Source organism: Sitophilus oryzae, unplaced genomic scaffold (assembly GCF_002938485.1).
Source record: "Sitophilus oryzae breed Bouriz unplaced genomic scaffold, Soryzae_2.0 scaffold_1976_pilon_pilon, whole genome shotgun sequence".
NCBI lineage: Eukaryota > Metazoa > Arthropoda > Insecta > Coleoptera > Curculionidae > Sitophilus > Sitophilus oryzae.
This window is the reverse complement of record NW_022146697.1, coordinates 345,452-357,382: the sequence shown is the minus strand read 5'-3', so window position 1 is coordinate 357,382 and position 11,931 is coordinate 345,452.

Below are 11,931 nucleotides of genomic sequence, written 5' to 3'. Positions count from 1 at the left end.
CTTTAGAAGATGAAATGTTTTGGGCAAAAAAATCAAGGCAAGAAATTATATAAATTCGAATCGTCTTACTAAAAGATTAATAGATGCAAAAGATGCAAAAAAATGTAATATTTGATTATAATAATTCAAAATTAATACGATACCATGGCAGTATGTTTTATTTATGAAGATATTATTTTCCGAGTTGTTTGGATTTTCAAAAAAATTGCCGCCCCCCATTTTTCTGTCGCCCTAGGCAGCTGCTTATGTTGCCTAATGGATAAAGCGGCCCTGCTTACATGTGATCATCATCATCATCATTTTTATTTATTCAATCATTTCCAATTATGATGTAGCCTCCCTTATGTACTCTCTTTGAAGTCGTAAGGGTACGACGGTTGCCTATATTGCTGGCTATGCGGGCCCAAGTTATCCCTGCTAATTTCCTAATATTATGGTCCCATTTCAAGTTTGGTCTGCCTTTAGGTCTCTAAATTCATTGTTGCTGTAATTTTGTGATCCATCTGTTATCTCTTCTGCTTGCCAGGTGTCCTACTCATTGCCATTTGAGCGATTTGACTCTGTGGATGACATCTATTACCTGGGTCTTTTGTCGTATCCACTCTATTCTCTTGCGGTTTCTCTTGGTTATTCCCAGCATATTTCGTTCCATTGAACTTTGTGCGACCTGCAGTTTTCTTATGATGTCCAGGTTTCACATGTATATAGGTCATGACTATAGGAGTAAACATTGGTCGAATGTTTTTTTCTTTAGATAGAGTGGCATTCTATAGATTTAAATAAGATTGAATTTCTTCCATAAGTACTCCATGCTAACCTAATTCTTCTGTTGATTTTTGGTAGTAGAGATCCCGAGCTGTGTATTAGTTGTCCCAAATATATATTCTTCTACTATTTCCAGTATTGTGTTATTTATTAGAATGTCTTTTCTTTCCACTAGTTCGTTGTACAGAGTGGACCATTTTGGTTGTTTTCTATAGGGTATCTATATAGGAAACCGTGAGAAATATTCAAATTTTGATACTGTAGTCTCGGGTTCTTTTTTTCAAAAAATCACAATGGCGCAAACGGATCGTGGCTATCTGGATAGGTTTCGAAGCTACAGGGGGATTCTCAAATTTTGTACTTTTTGAAGATGTTTGATAGTTAGTTTATTTCAACAATTACGCAAAAATGAATTAAACATTCTAAAGGCACTATTCTGTGTAGAAAGCGGTGGCGTAGTCAGACTTTTTTCGAAAAAAATATTTTTTTAGATATTAACTATACTTATGTTTTTTTTAAATACAACACCCTGAATATTTTTAAATTTCCTGATTCAATTTGGCACGGGCTTCTCGAAAATATATAACACTATATATTTATTTTCACTATTAATTTTAAAATTCCAATTTATTTAAAGATATCGACTTAGTATTTCTTACGGTTTCCTAGATACCCTATAGAAACAACCAAAATGGTCCAGCCTGTACATCACTTTAGTTTTTGCTAAATTAATTTTGAGACCCACATTATTGCTATCTGTATTTAGTTCATTTATTTGTGCTTGTAGTTCTTCAGGACTATTGGCAATTAGGATTATGTCATCAGCGAAACTTAGATGGTCGAGATATTCTCCATCTATTTTTAATCCTTTGTTGGTCCAGTCCAGTTGACGAAAGATCTCTTTTAATGTTGCTGTAAACAGATTTGGGGATATCGCGTCTCCTTGTCGTACTGCTTTACCAGCTGGTGCTTACATGTAGGAATGAGATATTAGGAAATCCGATCACAGCCGAAGCTAGCCGATTAGGAACTTAGCATTTTAGGAAAAACGAGAATTAGGAAAAGCTTTAGGTCCTTTCAGATTCGGAAAACCTCGTTAAAATCGATGCCTATTCTCGCCGCATGTTCACCAATTGGTTAGTGTCCCGTATAAACCATCGTTAACCTGGCGATATCTTTACGCGACTTAGTTATGAGCTTTCCCTCTGTTCTAAGATCGTCTTTTCGCTAAGTTTTCCTAGCTGGTCTAGAGGTGCTTAAAGTTTTCCATCTACTGTTCGCCATGAACAGAAAGTGGTCTGGAACCAGGTTATGTCGTACCAATATTCAACAGGATACCAAAATACAGACATGATAAATTTTATACCTATTTTTATAATATTAGAAAACCGACTAAAATTCTTAAAGCTGTAAGCTAAGCTATAAGATATTTATGTTTCCTAGTCTTCATGCAATAAATTGCCTTTTATTAATGATCTCTTCTATCTAATGTCTTAAAGTATACGTTCGTGTAATAAATAACAATAAATTGAATATATTGTAAATTTAGACATAGTGCTGTTTTCTCGTCGCTATAATATATGATACACCATTCAATAAACGGCTACTATTAATCATAATTAAAACTGGTAACTTATGGCACCATTATTGTTTTAGGAAAAACCGTTTCCATTTAATACTTAAAGCAATTATAAACTTTAGATAATAATAGTCAATTCACTATTAATAACTTTTGTTTTTCTGACTTTTTAAAAGTCGAACATGTCATTTCACTAATTAAGATATCTATTTGTAAAGCATATCGCGCACTTATGCGCAGCGCGGCGCGGCGAAGCGCGGCGAAAAACCGTGCAACGGATTAAATTTGTGTTATATAATGCACGTCCGCTGACTCAAGCGAAGCAACCGCTTGCACCGCGCGCCGAAGCGCCGTTCGTTGCAGACCTGGAATCCAAAGCGAGGAAATTCTTCGGCGCGCTTCGCGTGCCCTAGTGCGCGGTGGTCTGCGGAAACTATCTCTGTTTTCGGTCATTTTCGAAATCTATTTCGGGTGTCTTCGGATGAAGGATTCTACGATTAATGTATTACTAATTGGCATTTAGGTTACGTTTAATCAAGAGCCGTTTTGTTTCGTTTGAGTTTGTTTAGTACTTGTAATTTAATTATTGTTTTATCATGGATGATGAAACGTTCATTTTAATTATACAATTCATTTTGAGTGAAGGTGATGGAATTCTCCGTACGTATTTCTTTTTATATTTATATTATGAATCCAAGATTTTCTTTTTTTGTTCTCACGCATTTCTTCTTCCTCAGCTATTGTACATAAAGTAAGAAAATCTCCCTCTGAACTGCTGCTAGAACTTGAGCACATAATGAAATTTTAACACACCTTTATCAAACCGTCATAGAGATAACACTAAAATTAAAACGGTCAGCTCAAAACAACTTTAAATACCAACCGCGTACGCAAAACCGTGCATAAGTTAGCGGACCCATCAAAAATTCGCCGCGCTGCGCCGCGCCGCGCTTCGCATAAGTGCGCGATATGCTTAAGTTGTTTTGTACAATTCAGAGAATATTAAAGTTAATTAACTATAAGTTAAACATAGCAGTAGGATTATTTAGGTTAATGTGTAAGTATCTAAACAACTGGGTGTGATAGGTATATTTTTTTTAAATATATTGTGTACGGTGAGTATCTATCAATAGAAATATTCCTAGAATATATTTCATTTATTTATTTGTTCTCTGAAAGAACACATATATTATGTGTAATATGAAAGTGTTAAATGTAATATAAAAAATATGTTATAGAATATTAAGAGTAGTACAAATTTAAATAAGGAAAAATGACATTTGTACTGTTTGACCAGCGGATCTGAAGCTACGGAAGGAATGCGAGAAAAAAAATCGATATTGCCACGTTTATCTATAAAATTGCAAAATTGCCAGACATGAACTATAAATTTAATATATTTTTATTATATATAATGTGTTTAGCATATATTCTGACGTATATTACTAAGGAATTTTAACGTAGTTCATATTGTTTGATATGTTTTATTTAATAACTTATTTCTTTCATTCTGTATAATCTGCTTATTATGAAAGTTGAAGATTTTTCAACGATATCATTGGCAAACCGGCATCGCCGCGCATGGCCGCCTATTCATCGAACATGATTGGCGAGAGTACGTCACAGGATTTGTTACCACGCGGTTGCCATTGCTTTACGCCTTTCCTATTCGCTTGCTTTATCCCCAACTTCACGGTCTCTTCTGAAAAGAGTAAGAATATTGAATACTATTGAAATATCCAGTGGCGGTGTCATTTTTTTGATCATTATTACTTTATTTCATTATTTTATACCGGTTATCCTAAACTTTATTCCTATATTTTTCGTATATTTGATATTTAAGTTGTGTTTTATTGTTTTGCTATCTTGTTATAATGGTTTTCGTTTGTAGTTTTTAATTATTAATATCAAGTTTGATCGTATATTTGTGTTTTAAAATTAATAAATTTGTTAAGGGTAAGACACTACATAGTCAGACAAGAGAAATAATAGCTAATTTATATAGGTAAGTTAATAATAACGTGGATGAAATCTCATTTGGTTTATTTCCTTGTGTTCATAATAGGGTTTGCGATGAAGAAGCTACAGAGAGTTCGCTTAAGTTGCCGCTTAAACGTAAACTTGAGCGGATATTTCTATATACCGGAGTTAGCGTATCGGCTATAAAAAAAATTCACACAGAATATAAAAAAGGCTGAAAACTAACCCCGATAAAATGATATCCAGCTTTGGAAAGAAGCGACCACGTGAGACTGCTGTCGAAAAGCTCGACGACTTTTTCGAAGTGGTCAGGAATTTGATAAATAGATTTTATCTCGAATTCAAACTCGTCCCCACAATTAGAAAGCTATTGCAAGAAATTGCAGGAAGAATCGAATTTTCCTTTTGCAGGGAAACGCTTAGGGGGTTATTAAAATCAAATGATTTTTTTTGGCATAAATGTCAAAATAACAGATAAATATTAATGGAGCGGCCCTTTATATTGCAGAGAGAGATATAAATATATACGCGAAATTCGAGAATATAGCCAAGTATTATCTATTTGGATGAAACATATGGGTAGACAATGACCTTTAAAAACTGCTGGCGGAGCGATACCATATCTGGTGTAATAGGCAATATTGGATCTGCTGGTGAGTAAAATTATGTTTTGTTTGCGCTTTCAAAGTTAACTATTTTCAAGATTTTTTTTGCTGGAAATAGTTATATCTAAAATTATGTATTATAGAAAAAAATATAGTTAGTACAGATATATAAATAAATATACCTCAAGACTCAGTCTTGATCATCTGCTGATGGCAGACATGGTTAGCGAAACGTGGGTCCAGTGTAAAATTGAAAGTGTTTTGGTGTATTGTACTGATTTAGTGTTTTATTTGGCTGTGTAACACCAAAGGTTCCAACCCCCAGCTGTAATTATTTCTTCTATTATATTAACAACACAATAATAAAATGATTCAAAATATTTAAGGGAGCTTTAATAAAAGCTTTTAGTGTTTATCTGCTAACTCAACAGTAACGATTCAAACAGCATAAAGTTTTTTGAAAAAAATTATTAATCTGAGTATTATATTTATGATACACATTATTTTCATATAACACCGTACGCCCATGCCTATTTTATGAATGAAATTGGGCGTGTTTTGTTTACAACTGCGTTCCCCTGCCGATACCCCGTAGCTACAGATCCGTTGGTCACACTATAGCTTTTTTCGTTTTCCTGTTATTACCGATTCTGAACCGTCCTAGAATTGTGATGCGTATGCGCAGAAGGAAATATGAAGACATTATTTCGTTTGCGCATGCGCTGGAGAGTTCTAGGACGATTCAGAATCGATAATAACAGAAAAACGAACAGACCTTATATGTCGTTGATGACTTTAAAAAATAATAAAATGTTCAGTATGTATATTTGTGTATGTGTGTATGTAAAATGTTCAGTAATTATATTTAATTTTACGGGTAATTTACTTTATGTAAGAGATTCTCTTAATAATCTTATACACCAACGTAGAATTCATTAATACACATGCAAAAGTTAGATACAAACCAAAAAAAAAATTATCATGTTTTGTAATTTTCCGTATAATTTATTGCCAAAGCCAGATTTGTGTAGTATCTCTCTCCAATCGTTCCTCATAGCTGAGGGTCGTGACTTCTATGAGAATACTTTTTGGTTTATAAGATCTTTCCAGGCTAATCTGTCTTCAGCTCGATGGATAGCTGAGTGTAGGGGTAGACCCGTTGTTGTCTTACTTGATCGATCCATCTTGTTGGGAACTGACCTCTACATCTTTTTTCTTGGACACCAGTTATAATAATTTTTTCCATGTTGTTGGCAGGTCTTCGAGCAATGTGTCCAAAGTACTCGAGGATGGGTTTCAGAGAGATTGCCGACAGTCGGGTGCTTATGTTAAGCTCATTAATTATTGATAGATTAGTTCTTCTATCTGTTCAAGGTATTCTCAGCGTACGTATGTAGCACCACATTTCAAAGCTGTCTATCATGCGCCTTTCCGGTGCTTTGATGGTCCAGGATTCCACTCCATAAAGAAATATTGAGAAGACAATTGTGTGCAGCAAATTCTTTTTTGTGATGTGGGTTGTTACCACTCTGCTCTGCCATATTCTTGTAAGACGAGTTGTGGTAGTTTTTGTTATCTGTATTATTCTGCGTCTAATTTCTATTTTACAGTTGTCTTCGTCGTTTATGTTTGATCCTAGATAAACAAAATCATGAATCACTTCGATACCATTAAGCTGGAAAGATTTTTGTAAGGTTTTTCCTCTATCCACGAACGTTAATTTCGTTTTTTGGCGGTTGATAGTTAGTCCCAACTCAGAACTTTCATTTTCCACTCGCAACAGTAGACTCGCCATTTCTTCTTCACTGATCGCTATATATTAATGTTGTGTCGTCTGCAAATCGCAAGTTATTGATTTTAGCTCCTCCCACACTGACACCTCCATCCCAGTCTTCCAGAGCTCTCCGCATAATAACATATATATTAAAGAGGATGGGTGAGATATATATACACCCCTGTCGGACGCCTTTATATGTTTGAAAGTGTTCAGACCATAGACTTAAAATAAAATATAGACTACACTATTTACATCTCAACGCGGACAAACAACCTTTTTTGTACACATGTTTACTTCTATGTTGTCACGTCTTTAATATTATCAATATTTTTTTCTTGTTATACACATATATTGAGATATTAATACTACAGTTTAATAAAGTAGGTTTTAATATTCCATAGATGTATTAAATAGTCCTTATACTACTAAATTATAAGTCGGATACTGTTTAATAAGGATAAGTTCTTTACAATATGACAACACCGATTAGAGGCGAGGGAGCCTATTCATTCATTTATTACCTTGTAGTACGTGTCGCACGTGTGCGGTAAAGCTTTGTTGCCGCTATCTCCCCGGCTGTATTAACGCATTTTCTTAGCTTGTAGTCCTTAAGTGTTTATTTTACTGACTTTTTCTGTTCAAAAACTATAAAATATGGTTTGCCAGTGCCAAATTTGCTAGAAATTTGACTTAAATAATCCATTTAAGTCTTGAAACGACTTTTGACCGGTAGGCAACTCTCAATTTGCCCATTGGGAGTCAGTGGCGTTGTTGTAGAAAGGCGCTTATTTAGATAATATTTTAGTAAAATGTAAAATCTGATTTTTTTCTCTTACATTACATTATTTACTTACTTACATTGTAACAAAATCATAATTATAACCCTGTTAATAATTAATAATGTTTTTATTAAAAATATATCCCGGTTTATTCTAAAATTATCTTCAGAATCTAAAATAACATAAAAGAATTTTAAAATGATATTACATTATGAAACAATATTTTTTAATATACCGGGTCGTCTCAAAGGTGGCTCACCCCCTATAACTTTTTTATTTTTTCAGATAAAAAAAACAGATTTGTATGTTAGTAGGTATATGACATAAATTAGGATTTATTGGACGTATTCAATTGTTTTTGGTCTCTTCCTGTTTCACCGAAATGATTACATATTTTGATTTTTAAAGGCACCCTCGGTATATTGCTACTTTATTCGATAAAAAATGACACTCTGAATAGAATGACATATCATATGTCAACTTTTAACATTGTCGCTTAAAAACAAATCGTATTTTAAATTTCAATCCAGGGTGCCATGGTGTTGTTAAAAACAAAGTTTTAATCAAGGAGCCTTGGAAAAATAGTTTTGATCGTCTAATAGGTTTTGTGTCTTGTCTATGCCGGTTAAAAGATGTGCAAATCGTATTTTTAATCATACATACGTCAATTTTTTCAAATGGAACAAGGGTGACTCATTAGCATATTTGGAAAAAGCATTTTTTTATGAATATATTGATACCACACACTTGGTATTTCGAGTCAAATTGTCGTTATGAACCGCGTGTTACAATTACAATTAAACCATATGCAAAAATGTCAAAAGTTGACATATGATATATGTCATTCTATTCAGAGTGTCATTTTCCATCGAATAAAGTAGAAATATACCAAGGGTGCCCTTTAAAAATTAAAAGTTATAGTCATTTCCGGTGAAACAGGAAGTGACCAAAAACAATTGAATGCGTCAATCAATCCTAATTTATGTTATATACTAACATACTAAATCTTGTTTTTTTTATTTGAAAATATAAAAAAATTATGGGGATGAGCCACTTTTGGGACGCACCCGGTATAATGAAGACAGTACCGAGTTAAATAAATGTAGTTTTCATTTTATCCACTTTCTATCACCTTCCTTGCTTTAATGGAACAGGTTTATGTTTTCTCTAATTTACATAATAAGACATCACTTAACCAGAAATAAAATTACAACAATCATATTTTTTTTTTCTCCCTGTCGCCGATTCTATTATATCTGTGGAATAGATCCTGTTTTGATTAATATTAGGGGTTGTAAATGTTTGACTAAAATTAATAATTTATTATTAATTTCAAAAATTACGTAATTTCGATTATAAAATTTCTTCTATGACGTGTATTTTAATATTTTTATCCTTTTTGGACTCTAAGACGTTTTTTCTAAACTTTTATTTAAAAAACCTGTCTTAAATCTTAATAAAATATAAAAAAGTTTCAATACGATATATTTTTAATTTAATTATAGCTTCATTAAAATAAAAAAATTACCCGGCTATGATACGGAGAGTTCAGGTGTACTTGAGAAACGAAAGACAGTGTTGTGTTTCTCGGCAGAGTCGTCAGGGAACGACCGTTACGACAGAGACAACCTATCTATCGCTCGTGTCGCACTCGTTATAACCTAAAACAATAACACAACAATAACAAGATATTGTCTGACCGCATGTTCCAGCTATTTATGAATGAGATGCTCAGTCTATATTTTATTTTAAGTCTATGGTTCAGACAGTATATAAGCTCTCGATCAATCCTACAAGATGTTCTGCTACAAGATGTTCTGGTTACTGGTACCATGTCTCTTAAAATCCTCCAGGGCTTTATCCATTTGACGCAATCAAATGCTTTGTTGTAGTCAACAAAGCACATGACAGCGGGTACATTAAATTCTCTGCACTTTTCTATCAGTTGTCGCAGATTGGTTACCTATTTGTTCGCGGGTACCTCTGCCTTTGACAAATCCTGCTTATTGTTTAGGTATTTGGGAGTCGAGGTAATATTTCAAACGCTCATTTATTACATTTAGATTATCTTGCTGGAAGTTGCTGGGATGTTACAGAAGCCAAAATGTTCTATAGTTGTTGCACTTGTTGGTTGAACTTTTTGCAACCTTTGTGTAGTATAATGTCATAACGCCGTTTTTTTTTCGATCATACGGTATACGGTATACTAACCAATAAGCAACTATTATTAATCAACATTTAATCTTCTGACACCATTATTGTTTTAGGAAAAACCTAAACACTAAAGTAGGTAATTATAAACATATGTCATTTTGCAAGTTCATAATATGTATTATTCAGAGAACATTAGAGGTAATTAACGATAAGTTAAGTATTGCAGTAAGGATTATTTAGGTTAATGTGTACCTAAGTGTAGAAACAACTGTGCGTGATATATATATATTTTTTTTAATATATTGTGTGTCAGTATTGTGTGAATGTCAGTATTTATTTATCAATACAAATTTTCCAAGAATACTTCCTGGTTTTAATGGTTCTCTGAAATATCATGTAAGTGTTATTAAAAACATGGTGTTACAGAATACATATAATACCTATAAGTTCAAAAATACATATGTTAAATTGATATCTTATATCCTTGTGACATAAAAAAATACAAATATCTAATTTATAATAAAAACTGTAATATTTCTGATATTACAAAATATGAAAAAAAATATTTAGGTATGTCACTTATTTCACAAATTTAATATCTTCAATTTATTTTAGATTAGGCTTGAATGGCTAATATTTGCAGTATTTTAGATGGTAAACAATTTTAACATTTTGATTAATATAGTGAAGGACATAACAAATGTAAAGCAACAGACCATGACCATACTGTTTGAGTAGTCGAAAAAGACCACCCAGTAAGAACATTTTATGTGTAACTAGAGCAGGGACCAGATGGAACAGGTCAAACCAACGCTAGTAGCTGCTAGTAGTTAAATAACTCAACTCAAGCTTCATATATTGGCCATAATATTGTTATAGTTCATTTTTAATAATGTAAAGCAGTGGACAAAGAATATAAAAATTCTCTATTAGTTGCTGATGAGGTTAAAACTTATCGAAAGTTTTATTTAATCTGTGGTTGATATCCGAATTAATAACGCCTTGATATACCATACTGGTAGGTATATGCTTTAAAAAAACGAAACCACGAAATAAATATAATGCCTTCATCAATTATAAAGAACATTTTATTTAATTGCAAAAAATGCAGCTCCAGATGATATTGCGTTATTTATAATCTAGCCTCTTGCCAGTAACCTGCATATTCATATTTATCTCCTTATAACAATATAAATTACTTTAAAAGTTTACAGAATAAAATATAAGTTCGGTCACTTAGCATCGGCACTTTGAAAATCGCGTATCAAAAGCCAGAAGCCGCCTCGTCCGATACGCCGGATTTCGATGAAAACAGGAGTGGAAGCCGGGGTAAATAGAAGCCGCATTTTTACCGATCGCAAGGTGCGACAAGGTGCAGGGGACGGGGTATTTCAAAAATACCTAATGGTAAATCTACAAAAGAAAAATATACTACATCATTTATTGGTATATTACATATAAATATTTAGACATGGCAAGATAAAAAAGATATAGCAAAAATAAAAAAAATTTAAAAACAAACACAAAAAAATAAAGCTACACAATATCAACAGTAAATAATGTAAAAGTATATTACGTAACGAGTGTTTTGGAAAAAATAATATTACGCACGAGTGCAGTATTCCATGAGTGCGTAATATGGTTTTCCAACACGAATTACGTACACTATAAAATTCAAAGCTGAAACTACTAAATGTCAACAACTTTTGATGTTTAAATGGTATCCTCGGTATTTTTTTACGTTATTCGATAGAAAATGATACTCTGAGTAGAAAGAACAGTTTCACATATGATTTATTTGAAAGTGTAACACGCGGTTTATAACGACAATTTGACTCGAAATACCAAGTATGTGGCATGAAATTATTCGTAAAAAAAATACTTTTTCCAAATATACTAATGAGCCACCCTCTTTCCATTTGAAAAAAATTAAGATATGGTTAAAAATACCATTTTGACCAAGACATGGAAAACATTAGACGATCAAATCTATTTTTCCCAGGGCTCCTTGATTAAAGTTTTGTTTTTAAAAGAGTTATGACACTCAATATTGAAATTTTAAAAGATTTTTTTAAGCTAAAATGCCAAAAGTTGACATAATATGTCGTTCTATTCAGAGTGTCATTTTTTATCGAATAAAGTAGAAAAATGCCGAGGTTGCCGTTTAAAAATCAAAAGTTGTAGTCATTTTCGGTGAAACCGGAAGTGACCGAAAAAAATTGAAAACGTTAATCAATCCTAATTTAGGTTATTTCTCATCGGGGTAGATTATCACGAGATAACAGGGTTAAA